Source organism: Ciconia boyciana, chromosome 5, assembly GCF_034638445.1.
Source record: "Ciconia boyciana chromosome 5, ASM3463844v1, whole genome shotgun sequence".
In the NCBI taxonomy this organism is placed as follows: Eukaryota; Metazoa; Chordata; class Aves; order Ciconiiformes; family Ciconiidae; genus Ciconia; species Ciconia boyciana.
This window is the reverse complement of record NC_132938.1, coordinates 63,743,058-63,762,081: the sequence shown is the minus strand read 5'-3', so window position 1 is coordinate 63,762,081 and position 19,024 is coordinate 63,743,058.

The window sequence follows — 19,024 nt, the reverse complement described above, 5'->3', positions numbered from 1 at the left end:
GTTTTTACTCTTCCAAAATGTGTGCTAATCTAGTATAAAGGACTGGAATTCTTTTTATGACTGACAACATCTGTAGCCCACAACCTTATTCTCATTCCCTTTCCTCCCTTTGTTCACTCTTATAACTTCCCATCTTTCTTGACAACAACTTAATGTCTTGAAGTAGTAAACTATTTACAAAGCCTGTTACAGACATGAAGTACGTGTGGTTAGATTCCCTTGGAACTCATAAAATATTTGCCACTTTTTCCAGAAAGAGCAGTTTTGTACTTAAGTTTAAAAATTAAGTTTGTGCTTAAGTGCTTTCCTCAATAAGATAGATTTATGCAGTACTCAACTGCTTTCCTGGTTTAAGGTCTTAGGTGGCAGGAGACACCTGCATATCCACTCTAAAAACTACTCAGAGAAGAGTTTTCTTGTGAAATTCACCTCTTTCTTTTGGCTAGCATAAAATCCTTGCACCTGACAAAAAGCTGATTCTTTTTCCTTTGGGAATTGCATGGATCAATATTTGCTGTATGAGTTTCTTGGCAACAGGTTAGCAGCAAGTGTTCTAGTTAACTGTGCCCAAGCACAGTTAGATTTCAGACACACTCTAATATTCTTCTTTTCTCAGGTCAGTGATCAAATGTGGTAAAACAAATTGAAAGGCAGCACATCCAAGTCTTCAAACAATCCTCTTATTCCATAACTAGAGATTGGCATCTCTGTCCTTGCCCTGCTGCGAACTTCTGTACAGCAATTTTTCTTGGTTGCCATTACTACAGCTACAATTGGTAATTGAATAACCATAGTAATGGTCTTTCCCTCATTCTCCCATTCAACTAAAAACCTGCTTTTCTGCAAGGAGGGATCCTTCACTTCTTTACGTGTGACAGTGACAGCTCCTGTGGCTCTTTCCATTCTAATCACAGTGAGGAACAGTATAATGCACGTACTCATCTCCCAGCATGACAAACACGCTTGTTTCCTTCATAAGAGGCATATAAGTGATTAGTCAGGACCTTGCCCAAGGCTTTCATGTTTTATATCAGTGAGAGAAAGGGGAAATATGTGTGTGAGTGCATACATGTATTCTAGTGAAGAGTGGTACCCCACTTTTTAAACCTCCAATACTACAGAACCAATTAATTTGAAACTAAATTATGACCTTTGGTGCATATGTCCTTAAACGTGTGAACTCCTACTGCTATTTTGTGTCAACAGATACTCAGTTTCTCTTAAATGTTTATGCATTGTACATTTAGAACTGCATTTGTAATCATTAGATTTGATGCTAATTTAAATCTCAGTTTCTGTAACAGTCCAAGGTGCTGTAGAAGGAATACATAAATGAGCAAAGTCATAAGCAAATGTGCAAAACCAGAAAATTTGAAATAGAATACAATACTGAAAATGAATACAGATACTATCAGCTTTTAAGCCGTAAACTGAACAAGGAAACATGACTGCAAACCACAATGTAAAAGTATAATAAGTGTGACATTGTTCATGCCTTCAGACATGCAATTCATTTCCTCTACATCTCAGATCTATAAGATATGCCAGGTTTGTCTAGTAGGCCCTCAGTTATGTTTCAGTCATTTATAAACACAAAATGGATTTCAAACAAAATGCATTGATCTTAAAAGTTTGCAAAACTCAACCATTCAAAATAATTCATTTTGGAAAAGGGACTATACACAAAGAGAATCAATTTGATAGAAAAATTTCAAGATAGACATTTCAGAGTGGAAAATACATTATGATCCCAGTAATTATACCAACTGATATGTCGCTAAAATGGCCTTCTCATACTTCTGAAAGTCTAGTCAATTCTGAGCTTCTGTTGAATTCTTAAGAGTTAGTGCTTGAACTGTTTTGATTCTGCTTTAGGAAGATGCAAATAAAGAGGGCAAACAAAACTAAAATAAACAAAGCCTAATTATTTTTTATTAAAACTGTTTTTAAAAAAATAAACCCATTCAAAGCTAGAGGTGGATGTACGTCAATCCACCACTTAAATCTGCTGCATTTATTTAAAGAGAAACTCAACCAATTACATCTTATACATACTAAGGAAAAGACCACTTAACCAGAAAAGACCCAAACCAAAAATACAGAGAGCAACACTTCACATAAGAAATGAAACTTTTTGAACAGGACCATAATATCTGGATTACAGATTCCCAAAACAGCACTATGGAGTGCACAAGTGGTGCATAGCCCAGCACAGACACAAGTTCCCACCATCAGGAATGACAGTGTACAAAAACCCTACGTCTGAGGACCTGAGACCTAAAGCTTAATCAAAATTATATTTACTTAATTCCCTTTCCAAAAACTCAAAGTCTTTCCATTTCTGTGACACATGAAAGGTTTTGCCTTAACTCTGTTAAGTTGAATTATAGAAATGCAGTTGAATTATAGAAATGCTTTTAGGTTTTTCTTCACTAATTTATCATTAGAGATGTCTAACACCTTTCAAGTTAAGGTTTCAGCATCTGTAAAGAAAAAAGTCTGTTACTTCTAATCAAGTAATAGAAACGATTTTAAACTGTGCTTTTGCATTAATTGCATTCCAATTTTCATGCAAATTTAGTTTTACACAGACCATGAATAAAAAGGTAATTATCTAATAAATATGAAATAAATTATTCTCTATTTCTTAACATAATGGGGAAATGTAAAAATTAAGAATCTCAATAAATGTATATTGAAACAATACAAAATGCTAAAGTAAACGTGTTTACTTACAGCATATCCTGATTAGGAAGGAGCAATGCCAAAACTACCATAAACACTACATTTAGTGACAAATAATAATCAAACCAATACAGTGGTTATAGCAGTTTATAAGAATAGTTATTTTTACAATGGATTCCTCACAGAATGCACAAAAGGAAAAAATAATTAAAAGAATTAATAAAAGAATTTACATCTGGTGCTGTGGCTGACAGTGTTACAAAAGTATCTGTCTAAAGATGGGAGGCAACAAACAGTAGCTCAGTATTAAACAAAGGTGGATAAACTACTATTAAGTTCATAAATAGAAGCAGCATTAATATTGCCAAACACTTGTTCCAGCAGATTAAGATCCTGTCTTGTAAGTAGTGACCCTGGGCTGAATTACCAGTACTGCCTTTCTTCAACTACTAATTTTTTTTAAACATTAAAAAAGAAAAAAAAGAGCACTTAAGATGCACTTTAAAAAAAAAGCACTTAAGATGTGCAACAATTCAGCTACTTTAGGTAAATAGATGGCCAACTGCTGTGTGCACTTCTCCCCACTGCAGTGTGCCCTGTATATCAGGTATGTTGCCAGATTTTTAAGTCAAGACTTGTGCCCGAGAAAGCGACGTGTATTCATGCCAAACTTTATTTTGCACCAAAACATAGTAGCAAGAAAGCACCAGACTTAGACAGTTCACAAAGCATAGTATTGTTCATGGGCAAAGACCATTTTCAAAGACTCCTAGTGGTACTGACACTCCTACCTATTATTTTTAGAGAAGTGTCTCCCAAATCCTAAATAGTCAAAAACAATCACCTAAAGAGTTATTCTCAATTCAATACACTTAACAGAGCATGTTGGCAGTTGGCTCTTGGATGCAATTGCTGAGTGTTACAGTCCTTCTCAATCTCTTCCCTAGTTCATCTGCAAAATGCTTTTCCGATTTCAGTTGTTCAAGTCTGTTATTATGCCACTCAATGAACAATAAATATTGTTTTCCTCATACTGAGAAGGATTCATTTTCAGTCTGCATTCTCTTTCAACATCCCACCCCTTCAAAACTCACATCTGGATGGGAATGTCAATGCTCTTAAAAACATTCCTTTACTGTTTTCAGGGTGTTATTGACTTAGTTAAGAATGATTAAGGATGTATGACCCAACAGCAGCTGCTACAACAGTGAATAACACTATCCTCCCGAGTTACATAGCCACATCGTGGTGTTTTACAGTGGCCAGTGCCATCATTTCTAAAGGGTATCACTGCATACAATAAGGTCTCCATAACAAATTGACTGATATAATGGTTATAAAAGCATCATCTGAACTCACTTCAGGTAGCTGAAGACATCTCATGGGTTACAAGCACTTTATTTCCTGCTTATTACCAGCACACATCCACCCACCTCACAGGTAATAAAACAGTCAAATTTTGATTGATGAACAGCCAACTGCTTCTCCAAGCTCAGCTGTTTGTGTAGTCCTTATTGTTTTATGGGAAATCTAGCAAATCTCCTGCTGCTTTCAAAGATATCTTACAATAAGCTCAAAGCAGGGAGCAAGTTTGCTCCATTAACTGGCACTAACTCCTCCATTTGCTCAGTTTCATGCCAATACTAGCAAGGTTTTTAAAAAAGCAGAAAGTACAAATATTCCATTTTCCCTTTTCTCTTCACTCTGCAATGTGAGACTGAAAGCCTAGGTTTCTCATTCACTAATTCCCAAAGCCTAAATCCCCATAGTACCAAAGTCAAAACAATTTGCCACAGACTTATTAGCAATATTACCATGATGATGACTGAAATGATGATGATTTATCTAGGAGGTTAGAACATAGCATTCGACTTCATTACATAGTTTACACTTTGGCAGATAACAAAAATGTAGATGAAATGCACACATTAAGTATACAAATCACATTAGCCTGATGAGATTTTAAAGGCTGATCAGTAAAAAAAATTTCCATTAGCTCTAATTGCAGCTCAAAATATGGAAGACATGAGTTCATACTTCAGAGAGTGTACTTTAAGTCCAAGGACACCTCAACCACAAGAGCCTTCTTTTAAAAATTATCTTCATTGTTAGTCATAGTCCTACCATATGGAAGTTTTGTGGAGGTAGCTTATAAAACTGGTTGTGATCTTCTGGGCTCTACATCAGCAATGACTGATCAGTCTTTTCAGTCCTCTGCTGGACCGGACCTGCCAATCATTTGCAGGTCCATTCCTTAACTACAGTCCTGAGGGGCTCTGTAGTTAAGTCTGAGGTTGACCCAGCCCTGCTCACTCCTTTGTCTCTCCCTTTCTGGGAATCAGATAAACTGAAAGAAAGTCCATCCACAGCAGTCCTGTAATTCCTGGTCCCTGAGTCCTCTCAGGCCTCCTTCCTAATTTTTTACATCTAGGCAATAACAAGTCCAGAAAGAGAGAGAGGATGCCTAAATAGACTCCTGAAGGAGTTCAGAAGAACCTGAGATGCATTTAAAAATAAGTAGATCAGTGCCATTACTTTCAGTGTAAGCTACAAATTACATGTCAGAAGAGTAAAAGCAATTCACATGACTTGGGTTAGCTGAGGACATTTCTGGAACAGCAGAATAGACAGAACTTCAGTCGAAAACGGTAGATAGCAATTTGGTTTACACTGGGACTCATTTATAGTTAAGTAATAATGAAATGTATGTAACAGACACTTTAAAAACTTTAAGGCTTCATCACACTGAGAGTGGGGGAGTGCAACAGTGAAAGGAACTCCAGTACAAATGGGACTTAGTCCCAGCAGCTCAGAGAGATGATGACCTGGTGCCAAAATGGTGCTTAAAGTGTGGAAGTCCAAAGTACTCACAGTTGTGGATTCATGTTTAGCTGTAAACTGCATGCATGAAAATAAGGAAACAGAAGGTGGTGTGGCACACATGCAAAGTTAAGGACTGTTTTTTAGAAGAGGGGCATGTGAGGAGGAGGTGGGGTGTGTAGGGCCCAGAGGAGGCAGTTCAATCTTATCTTGTGCATGCAGTGCAAACACCCTTTTGTACTCTATCAGGTATTATCACTTAAGCCAGACAAAAATAATTAACTCCATTTTTTTTCTATTTTCTGAAAGAACCCATTATACATGTCTGGCAGTAGTCTTAGTTTTGACACAACCTTTTTACGCCAGTGCAATGAAATGAAAAATACATGTGCAGGGCTTCCCAATGTTTAAGTGATGATAAAGACTGTTAAAAATTCATCACATCTCTCGCTCACTATGATTGTCAACTGCTGTATGTGAATAAATTAATTATTCCATTTCATTCATAATTTAATCTAGCCCTTTCTGTCTTCTTTTTGATCCCCCTTGAGCTAGGATTTTGTTTTGCTGTGGGATATTTCATTTTGTTTGAAAATGAGGACGAAGCCACAAGCAACATTAAAAACTACACATATGGTAGGCTTGCTGATTCCTTTTTTGCTACAACACAGTTTATATTAAAATACCATTTGGGCATTACTATCTCAGATCAAATGAAAATACTTCAAAAAAAACAAGTATTCTGCAAGGTAATATTATATTTCATATGTAAATCCCTTTATTTTTCTTTTCTTGAGGATTTTTCTATAAATCTCAAAGAAAACATTCTGCTTCTCCCAAAGCAGTTAAAACCTATCAAGTTTCCCTTTAATTTTTTTTATCCTAGCACACTCCCATCTTAACAACTTTCATATGAGCATGCACTGTGTATGCACAAATTTAACACAAAAACCAAGAAGTTAATCAGGTTTGAGAGGAGGAGAAGGGTTGTTTTACAAGTTAGAGTGACATTTTTATAGACATTTGTATCAGTGGCCCCACAAACATGTCCTATGGACTTGCGTGATAAAGTGGTCACTAAAAACATCAAAGATCATGAAAAACTGTTGGAAGACGGATTAAACTTGAAGGCATTAGAGCTTATTAACTCAAAGATTGAGGGATTAGAATGGTGTCATCCTTCCACCTGGACTGATAGATTGGCCATGTTTCCAGAGGTTTATGAGGTACCTATCCCTCTGAGTCTCAAAGGCATTAACATCAGCCCACGCATTGGAGAGGCAGAGAGTGAAGAGAAGGGGGAACTCTCACCCATAGGGGCCATGGCCCTGCCTTCTTCATTGCCATCAACACCTATCCTGGGTTCTAACATCGATCTGCCAACCGAGGGCACACCAGTGGTGAAGGTTCCAGACAAGAATCCATCATGTCCATGTTGTGGGAACCGGATAGGAAAGATGTCAGGCCTGATTGAACATCTGAAGAGAGCTTATGGAAAGAGAAAGATCTTGTTTCAGTGTGCCAAATGTGGGAAAACAAATGTGAAACGTCATAGTGTTTCCTGCCATTTTCCAAAGTGCAAGGTGGCTATGGAATCTGCCCTGGTGGAGGGCTTAATCTGTGGGGAATGCAGGAGAGTATTCAAATCAAAAATTGGCCTGGGACAGCACAAACACTTGGCTCATCCAGCTATCGGAAATATTGAGCGGATCATCGCCTCCTGCCCAAAAGAGAGTATTGAAAGCGGGGTACATAGGCAGTGCTGGATGGAGGAAGAGGTGGAGTTGTTGCAGAAACTGGAGAAGCAGTATGAGGGAAGTAAGAACATTAACAAGTTGATTGCGGAACATATTCTGTCGAAAACAACTAAACAGATAAGTGATAAGAGAAGAGGACTTCATAATAGTCCTGTGAAAAGAAAGGAAAAAGATCAGTGATGGAGGAAATATCTAGAAAAAGAACAAGAACCTCCTGCAGACATTGGATCGAGTGTAGACTGAATGGGACTGAGGTCCCATTATTGAAGAGTAATTTCTAACTGGTTAACATCTGAAAAACTGCCCATTCTTCCAGGAACTTTTGAAAAGGTGATCAAAGGGAAGGAAGATCCATCAACATTAACTGATGAGGCAGTTGAGGACTACTATTCATGCCTGTTTATGAAGTCCACCGAGTTGAAAGAAAGCCAAGGTCGGAAGCACCAAGTGGCTCACAGGGCTACTCCTTCTGAACTACCAAAGGAGTAGGATGAAGAAGAGGGCCAAGAAGTGAGGACAATTCATATGATTCCAGCGGCTGTTTTACCTGGATAGAGGGAAACTTGCTGGTATCATCCTGCATGATGTGGAATCCCTGAGGTGCAGTATCCCATTGGACGTGTTCAAGTCAATATGGGAATCGCAGGGAACATTCAAGGACCTAGGTGCCTTCAGAACTGTTGGCCAGGACAACTCTGCATTCAAAGCCATGATCACTGTGAAAGAAACCTCTAAAAACATCAAGGAGATGAGTAAGAATATGGTGCCAGGACCAGACAGGCTTAGTTTGAGAGACCCCATTAAGATAGATCCTCACTATACCCAAGTAATGGAACTTTTCAATCCATGGTTTGTATCTGGTATTATACCAGACATGGTAAGAGAATGTCAGACTGTGTTAATATCAAAATCTGCATTACCAGAGTGCCAGAATGACATCAATAATTGGTGTCCAATTACCATTGGATTGACCTTTTTAAGGTTGTTTTCAAGGATTTTAACAGCAAGGTTGACTAAGGCATGTCCCATTAATCCAGAACAAAGGGGGTTCATTAAATCATCAGGATGTGCAGAAAATCTGAAATTATTACAGCTTTTAATTTGTAATGCTAAAAAGGAACATCGACCCCTGGGGGCAGTCTTTGATTTAGTGAAAGCCTTTGACACCGTGAGCCATTCTCACATCATTTTGGCTCTTAAACAGAAGGGCGTGGACAATCATATTATTGCCCTGATTACAAATCTGTATCATAACAGCAGTACTTGTATTGACATGAAGAATGAACAGTCAGATCCCATTGGGATTCGGATTGGTGTAAAACAGGGTGATCCAATGTCCCCAGTTTTATTTAACTTATCGGTGGACTCCCTAAAGTGCAAGTTGGAGGAGGAAGGAAGTGGGTTCCAACACTGTCTGAAAAATATAACAACTATGGCTTTTGCAGAAAACCTGGTACTGTTGAGTTGATCATGGGAAGGAATGCAGAAAAACATTGACATTTTGGAGGTCTTTTGCAAACTAACTGGCCTCAAGAGGCAAGGGGAGAAGTGCCACGGCTTTTAAATCAATCTGATGAAAGATTCATATACAATCAAAGACTGTCCTTCATGGACAAGTAACGGCACTCCCCTCAATATGGCAGACCAGGCCAACATGAAAGCTATGTACCTAGAAACCCTTGACTTGGCAATTCAAGCAGCTGTCAAGAAATGGTTACATCTTCCAGCAAGTACTTGTGATGTCATCCTGTATTCCAAGCACTCAGGATGGAGGTTTAGGTATTACCAGGCTTTCGGGTTTGATTCCCAGTGTACGGGTTCAAAGACTACACAGAATCGTGTAGTCTTCGAACAAGACAATAAAAGCAGTTCTTTGGCAGGAAAGTATTGAGAGATAATTTGAAAGACTGTGGATTGCAGCAAGGAGGAGATAAGGATAAAATTCCATCTGTTTGGGACCTGAAAGGCATTATGGTGATATCAGAGGAATTAGGCAGTAAGGAACCAGCCTTGGAATGGGAGACACCCACTCCAAAAGTCATCTTTCCAAGACCCTGTAACTGGCGAAGACAGGAATTTGTGAAATGAACCAAGTTGGTATCCCAGGGCTGTGGAATTTCCAACTTTGAGAAGGATAAAATCAGTAACAACTGGCTAGAATTTTATACAGAAAGCTTATCACAGCATTACAGCTAAGATCCAATGTCTACCCCACATGAAAATTTCTAGCAAGGGTCAGACAAGAGACTTAATTTGCCAACAATTGTGCCAACATTGTCAGGCAGAGAATGAGACCTGTTCACATATTATTGGATATTGTCTGGCAGTACAGGACGCTAGGATTAAGAGACATAGCCAACTATGTGAATTATTGGCAGATGCGGCCAAAAAGAAGGAATGGATAGTATTCCAGGAACTGCTGCTGAAAGATTAACAGAATGAACTGTACAAGCTGGACCTAGTGTCCGTTAAAGAAGATTGGGCCTTAGTAGTACCTTCACAGTTAGGTATGACAGTAAACTAACAACTTTGGCTGATGAAGCGGCAGAGGAAGTTAAGAAATATCAAAATCTACAAGATCAAATTCAAGAACTGACGAATACCAACATTACTAAATTTATAGGATTTCCTTTAGGAGCATGTGGAAAATGGTATCAAGGCAATTACGAGTTATTAGCAGAATTAGGACTTTCCAGTTCCTGACAGGAAAAAGTTACTTATTGTCTATCAAATCGGGCACTGTTTTCTTCAGTAGACATTGTACATATATTTGCTAGTCAAGCATGGACTATTTTAAGATCTTAATGAATTAATGAATTGTAATTGTATTACTAATGAATTGTTAATAAATTGATTCTATCTATCTATCTATCTACCTACCTACCTATCTATCTAAGGCAGGAGCCAGACCCCCCAGGAGTGCCAAAGGTGACAAAGGCTGCCAAGGGTGACGACAGCTTGTGTCAGGGTATTGATAGTATGTAGGGATGATATGGGCTCAGAATCATGATGCATCATCTATCCTGCCAAATAGACATTAATTACTGGTCTTTACCTACATGGATGGGCCACCTTTACTTAACCCAGAAGAGGAACATGTATAATTTTATATATGTTCAATAAATAACATGGGTCAAAACAAATAACAGAGAAGGAGACATCAAGTTTTCTAAGAATGGCAATAGGTTTTATGCACTTCAAAGCTGACATTATATTCAGGCTGTTATTGCCAGCTCAGAGCAGTTTTAGATGCAATTGAATCTGTTTTGGGCAAAGAACTGCTAAAAAGCTATTTCTGGCATGCCAGGCTCCCTGTCATATGCTGCTCCTTCTTCCAGAAGTCCCTGTACCAGCAGTGACTCACAGCAAGCTGTTCCCTCCCTCACCCCACCTTGCCCTTTTGGTATGAGAGGGAACAGTCCATTGAATTTATGTCAAGATGGAGACATGTCCTTTTCCCCAGCCTGCCAGCCCACCATACTTGGCTGGGCATGATGAGAAGGAGAAAGAAGCGGACATCAAGTCCCAGCATCCATGCTCCCCTCCCACACTCCTGGAAATGGTAGCTTTTCTCTGACAGCACACTTTGCAGCCCTGCCACATCCACATCTCCTCTGGGACTGCTCACTGCTGCAATGCAGGCATTAGCAAAACACTAGTCTGTGCCACATGTACCATATGTACATGGTAATGAAAACAAACAGGAGTAATGGGAAAACCTCCACTCATTTAAGGCCAGACATACAGACTCTAATTTCCAAATGCAGGCATGAACATTTGAAAACTTCCGTCCAAGAACATACCACTGAAGCATGATATGTAAATAGTTCCATAACAACTATAAAGCAAGATCAACACTATTTCCTTGCACTTAAATCTTAATCTCTGCAGCCAATCGAAACCTTTAACAATACTATAGGAATACAGCACTACACGTTTATACATAAAGCACTACATGAGCAGTGACAGGGAGAGCACTAGAAAGAAAACAGGAGATGGATGGTAGGTGGACAGTAAACTGTTTTCCTTGTTTTTGACAAGCTTTCTAATTCAGTATTGGTAAAAAGCAACATTAATTATTTTTCACTGTTGAATAACCAGTATAAAACCCCCCAGACAAGATAATCGGTACTATTTATTAGGATACAAGTTCTAAGAACTTTGAAGCCCTTTTTTTTCTAGCAAAAAAACATTGTTCAACTATTATTTTATTTTTCATAAATGTGGAAATATAACTGTTATTTTATTTTCCCTAAATGTGGCAACAATCTCTAAAATTACATTTGCAGGTCCCTATTTTGAAAGCTTACCTGGAAGTTCAGTTTCTACCATGTTTATCCTATGAAAAAGCTCTTCCACAATCTCCCTTACCAGCACTCCGAAGCTTAGTATCTTCCCACTATGTTCAAACTTTTTCTAGTAGAAATTTATTATAGAGTACATAATTGCATATATAAGATTGTCCTGTAGAATCTGTTCATCTCCTGTGATCATGATAGTGCATTATTTGTAGGGATGAGAAATGTCATGGAGATTTTCCTGAATGACTGTGTGGAACTGGAACTAAATAAAATCATACATTTAGTAGAATGAATAACTTGCTTTGTTCACGCTGTGAGTTTTTACCCTGAATATTTCCATTTAATTTTAAGCATGCACTGCATATTACTCATTATACAAGTAATAGATAGAGTTTTTCATAGATGGGAAAGACCAGGGTAGTATTGATTTCAACTGACATAGTATTTTAAATTCTTTCCAGGCACAAAGAAAAAGCAAACATTTAAGTTCATGGAAAACATACCTATAACTTATTATGTGCAGTTATAGAACCAAGCAGAATTTCTAAACAACATTTTATATCATTCAGGATAACAAGAGGAAACATTTCTCTCAACACACCTAGTTTGTTGCAGCGTTGTCCCTTTGAGGCTGTCATCTTTCCTCCTCTTGAGCTTTGCTTCCACTCAATTGCTCATATGAATTTAGAAAAAGAAGCCAAAAGTAAAAGGTCCTACTGTGTTATAATGGGCCAAGCCTTTATTATTACTACACAATGTTTTAGAAGTGCAAAAGCTCAGGGAAAGCTCTACTACTATCAACTCAGTGAGCATGCTGATTTCTGTCCACTTCAGAGGACAGAGGACAGTTCACAAAAAGCAGCATTTCCCTACAAACTTAGACCACCTGTTTAATGGCAAAAAGACTTTCACATGGGGCACTGAATATCCACAGATGACAAACTGTAAAAATACTGTAAAATACAACTGTAATACAACTGTAAAATACTGTAATACAACTGTAAAAATACAATGTGTAGCAATGTTCCTTACAAAAGGCATCATTAACTTTCACTCTACATATTCCCCAATATACTGTTAGGTGTGAGCCCTTATCAGTCTAACTGGATTGACAATTCGAGCTATGAAGAACAAACCAAACAAAATAAACTTTTTAGTCCATTATACCTAGATTTGTCTTACAGCTGTAGAAATCACTTGACATGAAATCTAATTTTTTACTTTGCAAAAATTTTATGCATATGTCTTTATTAAATTATTTTCATTTTTTACAAGGCAATGGAACTAAAACTGCTTGTTCTTCAATTTCCAATAATCGCAACCACAATTGTTATAGGTTTGTCAGCAACATCTAAGCATTTAAATCTATATGTGCACACAAATTCAAGTCTTTCCTTTTAAATACATGCTTTTATTATAAACTTAAACTCATCTCTACTCTGAAATGATGAGCTAAAAGTCTTCAGTTCACTTCAACTAAAAAAATTTGTCAAAACCAATGGAGGTCTAATTCAAAAGCATCAGATATAATCTCTTCCCACACTTCAACAAGATACTGTCATCATCTTTCAAAAGTGAAAAGGGTTAAATCAAGAGAGAACACATGCCCAGGATCAGACATGATTAGTTTTAAAAATTCTGGATTGTTCTTACAAATAATAAAATTCTGACATACCCCAAGTTCCCTAGAAATTCAATTTCCTGTATAATTAGAGAAGGGCCAATCATGCCTCTAGTGAAGCTTGCAACAGCCTGTTCTACACACTGCATGAGAGATGAAATATAGGCTTAATTAAATATTCCTCACAGTGGGAATGATAGAGTGTCTATCAACAATCACGTCAACACGATTTCATGCATTTGACTCCTTGACGTAACAGGAAACACTGTTGGAACATTTCTCATAGAAGGCTGAAACTAAACCAACTAATTAGTGAGGTTAATCTATAGGCTCCAGGTGAAAAAAACCCACAACTTCAAAGTCTTTTCTTCTGTAGTCATTTTTCCCATGTTATAGTAAGGATACTGCAGACTACCTGGTTCAGTGCCATAAACAAACAAACAAAAAGTTAAAATATCCGAAGATATCTTTGAAAAATATAGTCTAATATGGAAAAAATATAGCTTTATATTTTAATATCTAAGCACGTTCTATAACAGACCACTTAAATTTGAGAAAATTTTGTTGTCTAGACAACTGATCAGAAGATATTGAAAATACTTCATACCATGCTATAGATTTTAAATAGCGGAGGCAAAATTCAAAGGTCATTATTTTGCATTAGGCCAGCTGACACAGCAGCCAAAAGCAGACAAAATTTTGCAATTGGTGTTCTGTCATAAATTCATACAAAAAGCGGAACAGTCCAGCCTAAGTACAGGTTAAGGATTATAGCTCTTAGTGTAATCGAATTATGTAAATCAATTGGACCACTAGAGAGAGAGGTAGTTAACCTCTGTTAATAGAGAGGAGGAGCTGTTAACACTTGTGTGAAAGAAGGGAGACAGCATAAAAATTGCTATGAGCAGTAAAACCAGTATCTCTGTCCAGTTCACGATTTTAAGTATCTTAGTTATGAATTCATGTTCTGAGATTGGCTTTTCAAAGTATTTTCTATGACCTCTCCCCACAAGTTTTTCCTGACTTATATCCTTAGACTATCAGAGAGAGAGAGAGGATAGCATTGCTATTTTAAACTGGTAATTCTGCAACAAGAAACTTAATGCTCACCTTTAGTACAGACAGATTAATGAAAGACCAAAAACCTGATGGGCAAAAGAATGGATGCTATCAAATGCTATGATGAAAACACGAGATGAAGTGCAAAATCATTTGGTTAGACAAAAAGAGAAGCAAGTCTGACAAGAACACCTTGTCAGCTCAACAAAATATAAAGGTCCTTATATGAAAAGATCCTATGAACTTCATCACAGAACGGCAGAAAATCATAAGTATTGATGTAGTAGAATATCTGCAGCTATTTTATAACATTTCATTAGTTATGCCTGCTTGAAGACAAATCAAGTGACTCAATTAAATCAATTTATTGTATTGTATGACAAAAAGACAGAACCAGACAGAAGAGCCTATAGGTAGCTAAACTGAAAACACAGCTAAAGCAAAAGCCATAACCTGTTCAATTCATGGCCAAGAAAGCATAAGGCATTTTCCAAGAACAGAAAAATTATCCAGAACAAGTTTTAAAAAAGCCAGAGATGGCACGCTGTTTTACAATAAGGACACAGTTCAAGCCAGTCAGATTACAAAATTCTTTCACCAGAAGCAAAAGACACTCTCCAGTTAGCCACATCACTTTGGCCAAGAGGCAAAGCACCTTGTTCAACAGAAGGTAGAGCTCAATTATATGCTCAATACATTTCTACATATAAGAATACAGAAGACCAGATGTCGCTATTTAGCTGAGTCCTCTTCCCCTCTTTTCTTGTCTTTCATTGATTGTTAAATAATAAGATCTTGCCAATAACGTTCTTTTAACTATTTTAAAGCCCCATCTTCAAATTGCTACGAGATCTGGAAAGAAAATATGGCTCCATAATGCCACAGCTAACATCCTAATTGAACTCCTGATTTATGTTGGGAATCCAGCCAAAGCAAGGAGGCACAGATAATCGGAAAAAAATACTTTTTTGTTACATGCATTGTTTATCCCAGTAATGAGTCAATTATTATAATTATTCTCAGATTTAGCACACCTTAATAAAGGCCTGCTGAACTACTTATGTGTATTTTACTAACAAGTTACTAGTTGCATAAAGCTTACTTAGAATTAAATTACACTTTTAAATAATTTCATTAATCTTGACATTATTTCTAGAGAAATGAAATCAAAAGATGAATCTGTCTCTTTACAGCAAAGATTTGCAGCAAGAAAACAACCTAAGGTTTTTCTAGAGAAATTACTTAAGAGTTTGTGACCAAGAAAGTGAATAACATCTTGCTAGTGAAAGAAAGCAGCCTTGTAACTTAGCATAATCATGCCACTATCTTAACAGCTTTTCCTAGCACAGCATTAGAAATGTTCTCTCTGATTAAAAAAAAAATAAAATCCAGAAAACTAGAAACTCATGGCAGGCATCATCTTATTTATTATTCTGATTCAATGCAAGATATAGGCACTCATACAAATAGCACAATGTGGGCAAACATCACCTTGTCATAATACTGAATCTAAACCAAATACTCTGTGCATCTCTAAACTACATCTTTGACTTATTTGAATGAAAAATCAATTCCATAAAATAAAGAATTACTTCCAAGGATTAATTGTCCTGTATTGGTCATTATATAATCAGCCCTTTGAGAATAAACAAATTCAGATGCTGAGGAAAAGCAGCTCTTAAATCCTGGGTAACTGAAGAGTTGCTGTTCTCCTCAACCAGAGCAAGAGAGACTTGGGGGGGGAAACAAGAGCATTTCAGTACAATAGAAATTTTGAAACACTTCATCTTCACAAAGCATCAAGATCAGCTTAAAAAAGATTTTCTTTCTAAATTGTCTAAATTTTTTTTGCATACTATAGTACAAATTTTAAAAGATACAAACACAAAACCAGAAAACGGAAACAAAAAAAGGAAATAAAAGCCAAAATACATTAATTCAAGTTCAGATTGAATACATCTTAACTAGGAAAAAAAAAAATGAAACTGAGGCACAGTCAAACGTTGCAATATCTAAAAGTTTTAGCACAAAATTTTCAACGGACTTTAGCTGTTATACTTTTCAGCCACAGTTCTGAATAATTCTGTGCCAGAGTTGAATGATAATCAGAGTCTTTTACCTTGGAATTATTAATAAAAAAACTCAACCAGAAGTAGAAGAAACTACTTCAGCTGTGAAAGTAGCTATACAAGTTTGTGTGGGCAAAACAGTGGGAATGAGGCAGCCAGGAGGTCTGGCGTCACAGGGCCAGGGCAGAAGACACACTTGACCCTTTCTGATAGCACTTCTAGCTCATGTTTGGATATTTTTAAAATAAGCTTTGTGATGATACCCAATATTTTAAAAGAGTTCTTGCTACTTCAGTTATGGGACTGTGAGCAACACCAACCACCATTTAAAAACAGAGAGAGGTTTTTAGTTTCACACTGGCAGCCATTCAAAGTTCTCCAATATCAGAAGTCAAGCAACGTGGATTATTTTTAAAATTACATCTTGACAGGAGAGTTCATGTTTTCTGAGCAGTTTCATTTTCATTGTCACTAGAAATGTCCATGAATTCAGGTCTGGTCACTTTCTTGTTGAATAACAAAAGCTAACTTGACATTGAGCTGAAAAGCTAGGTCAGTCCATAATCTCTCACCCTCTAAGGCTTCTGAAATCTTAACACAACAATGAATCAAATAAATGTATGAAGTGTGGTGGCTGAAACCTGACTTTCTAGGTACCTTGATACATCTTCAACCTATTAAAAAAAGGGGGCTGGGGGGAGAGGGCAGAAATGGGGAACCCACCAAACCAACCTTTACAACATCCATACAATCTGGGGAAATCCTGAGGCTCCAGGACTGCAGCATCATTCTGCTCCTGCCTCTCAATTTGTTTTCAGCAGGAGATGCCAAAACATCTGCTGAAACTGTTACCACACATTCGGCTACAAATGTCTTTACTTTCATCCACCCATCACCTCTCTTTCAGATGTTCATAACCATGTGGCTTCTTCAAACCCCATGTTAACTAAGAAGAGTTATCTGGATTAGGAAACACAAACAATCCCACATACATTAGGATTCCAATCACACAACTCATTATGCCTTGATTTCTGCAATAGAAGTGTTGAAACTTCAAAATGAGCTTTCTTAACCTACACGGTAAATTTAAAATTTTGAAAGAATGCTTGGAAGAAAATATCTTTTAGATATTTTAGTCAGCATTACCCAGAAATTTGGAAACTGAAAGGTAAAAGCACCAAAACCCACCCTTGGGACAAGTACAAAAATTTGCCTTTACCTTCTTCTTAATGTGAAATAAATGAATCAAAGAATATCAGTTTGAGAGATATAGGGCCAATTTTGGAAGATCTGAAACTTTCTGTTTTTAAATGGCTTAAACAAATAGAGGTCAAGATAGTTCTATATGCTTACATTACATCTGAATGCGTCTGTCTAAAGGGAGAGCAGGGCAGAGTTGTTACTGAAAGCAGAATTCAACTTCACATCTGTGCTTCTTGAGACAGTATGTGTCGTTAGCATACCAAGTTTGTTGAAAACTGTTTAACACAAGAATCAACCCCGAGGCATATTCTTTAGAGTGAAAGTGTACAGCTAAGTGTAGATGCCAAACAAATTCTTAAACATGAAATAAAAAACACCTTGAAAACAAGAACACAGAATGAAACGCAATTTTCTTCATAGCAGCAATGACTCTATGAAATTGGAAAAGAAGTTCAGATTTACAAATAAGGCCCATGTCTCAAGTCAGATGGAGAAGTTAATTTAACAGCTCACAAAACAGCACACTCTGGGGAGTAACTGTTGCAGATACATTTATTTTACATTGAGAGGAGACAAACATTCAGTTTACCAGAGGAAGAAAAATAGTGATATAGACTTGCAGCAAGAATACAGGGAAGAGTGAGGGCACACAAGGTTTTTACTTCAGAAGAGCCATGCTCCAACCTTTGAACCTACCCCTAGCGTAAAAAAAATGAAAATATATCAATGAAGTAGTATTAGTTTACAGCTATGTCTCTATAATGATGGTTTAGTAACTGAATGCCAGGAAAAACTGAATTGTAAAATCAGAGAAACTCTTTCCATTATAATTTGCTTGAAGTGTCACATTTCTGTTTCAGATCAGGGTTTGTGTGCTCAAAAGCTTGTCTGCTTTCCCTCCAATTATATCAGATACTGCTCTTCCAACAGAGCTTCAGCTTGCTTATATTCCCAGATCACCACAACAACAACAGCCTTAGTATCCTGAAATTGATTTTTTCTGAACCATCCAGATTATATGACAAATTAGTGTAGATTCTTTCAAAAAATATTTAGCAAATATGAATGTAACTGCAAATGACAGTGTGTATGAACAGTACCACTCCGGTTCTAAAAAATTTTTCTTTGCTCTGTCTCCTTGCATGCCAACTGCTGAGATTAAAACCCTAGAACATTAAACATGCTCCAGGCTCAGCAATTGTGACAGATATGATGCTTAAGCAAGTTTTCCAAGGAACCTGACTGTGAACTTCAGACCAGCTTTTCAAAACAACTTGCTATGCTAAGATTGTGGAAGAATGGTATTAAAAAGTACACAAAGGTCCTAATGGTTATAAAGTGTTTTGGGCTTATACTTCATAGAGCAATGGATAGACACACAGAGAAATCATTATACATTTGCAAAGCCTCACTAAACACTCTGTTGGTTTTCACAGCAGCCATAAAGAGGACTAGATGTTGGACATGAGTTAAAAAGTACATAGAGCTTTCCTTACATTAAGAAAGATC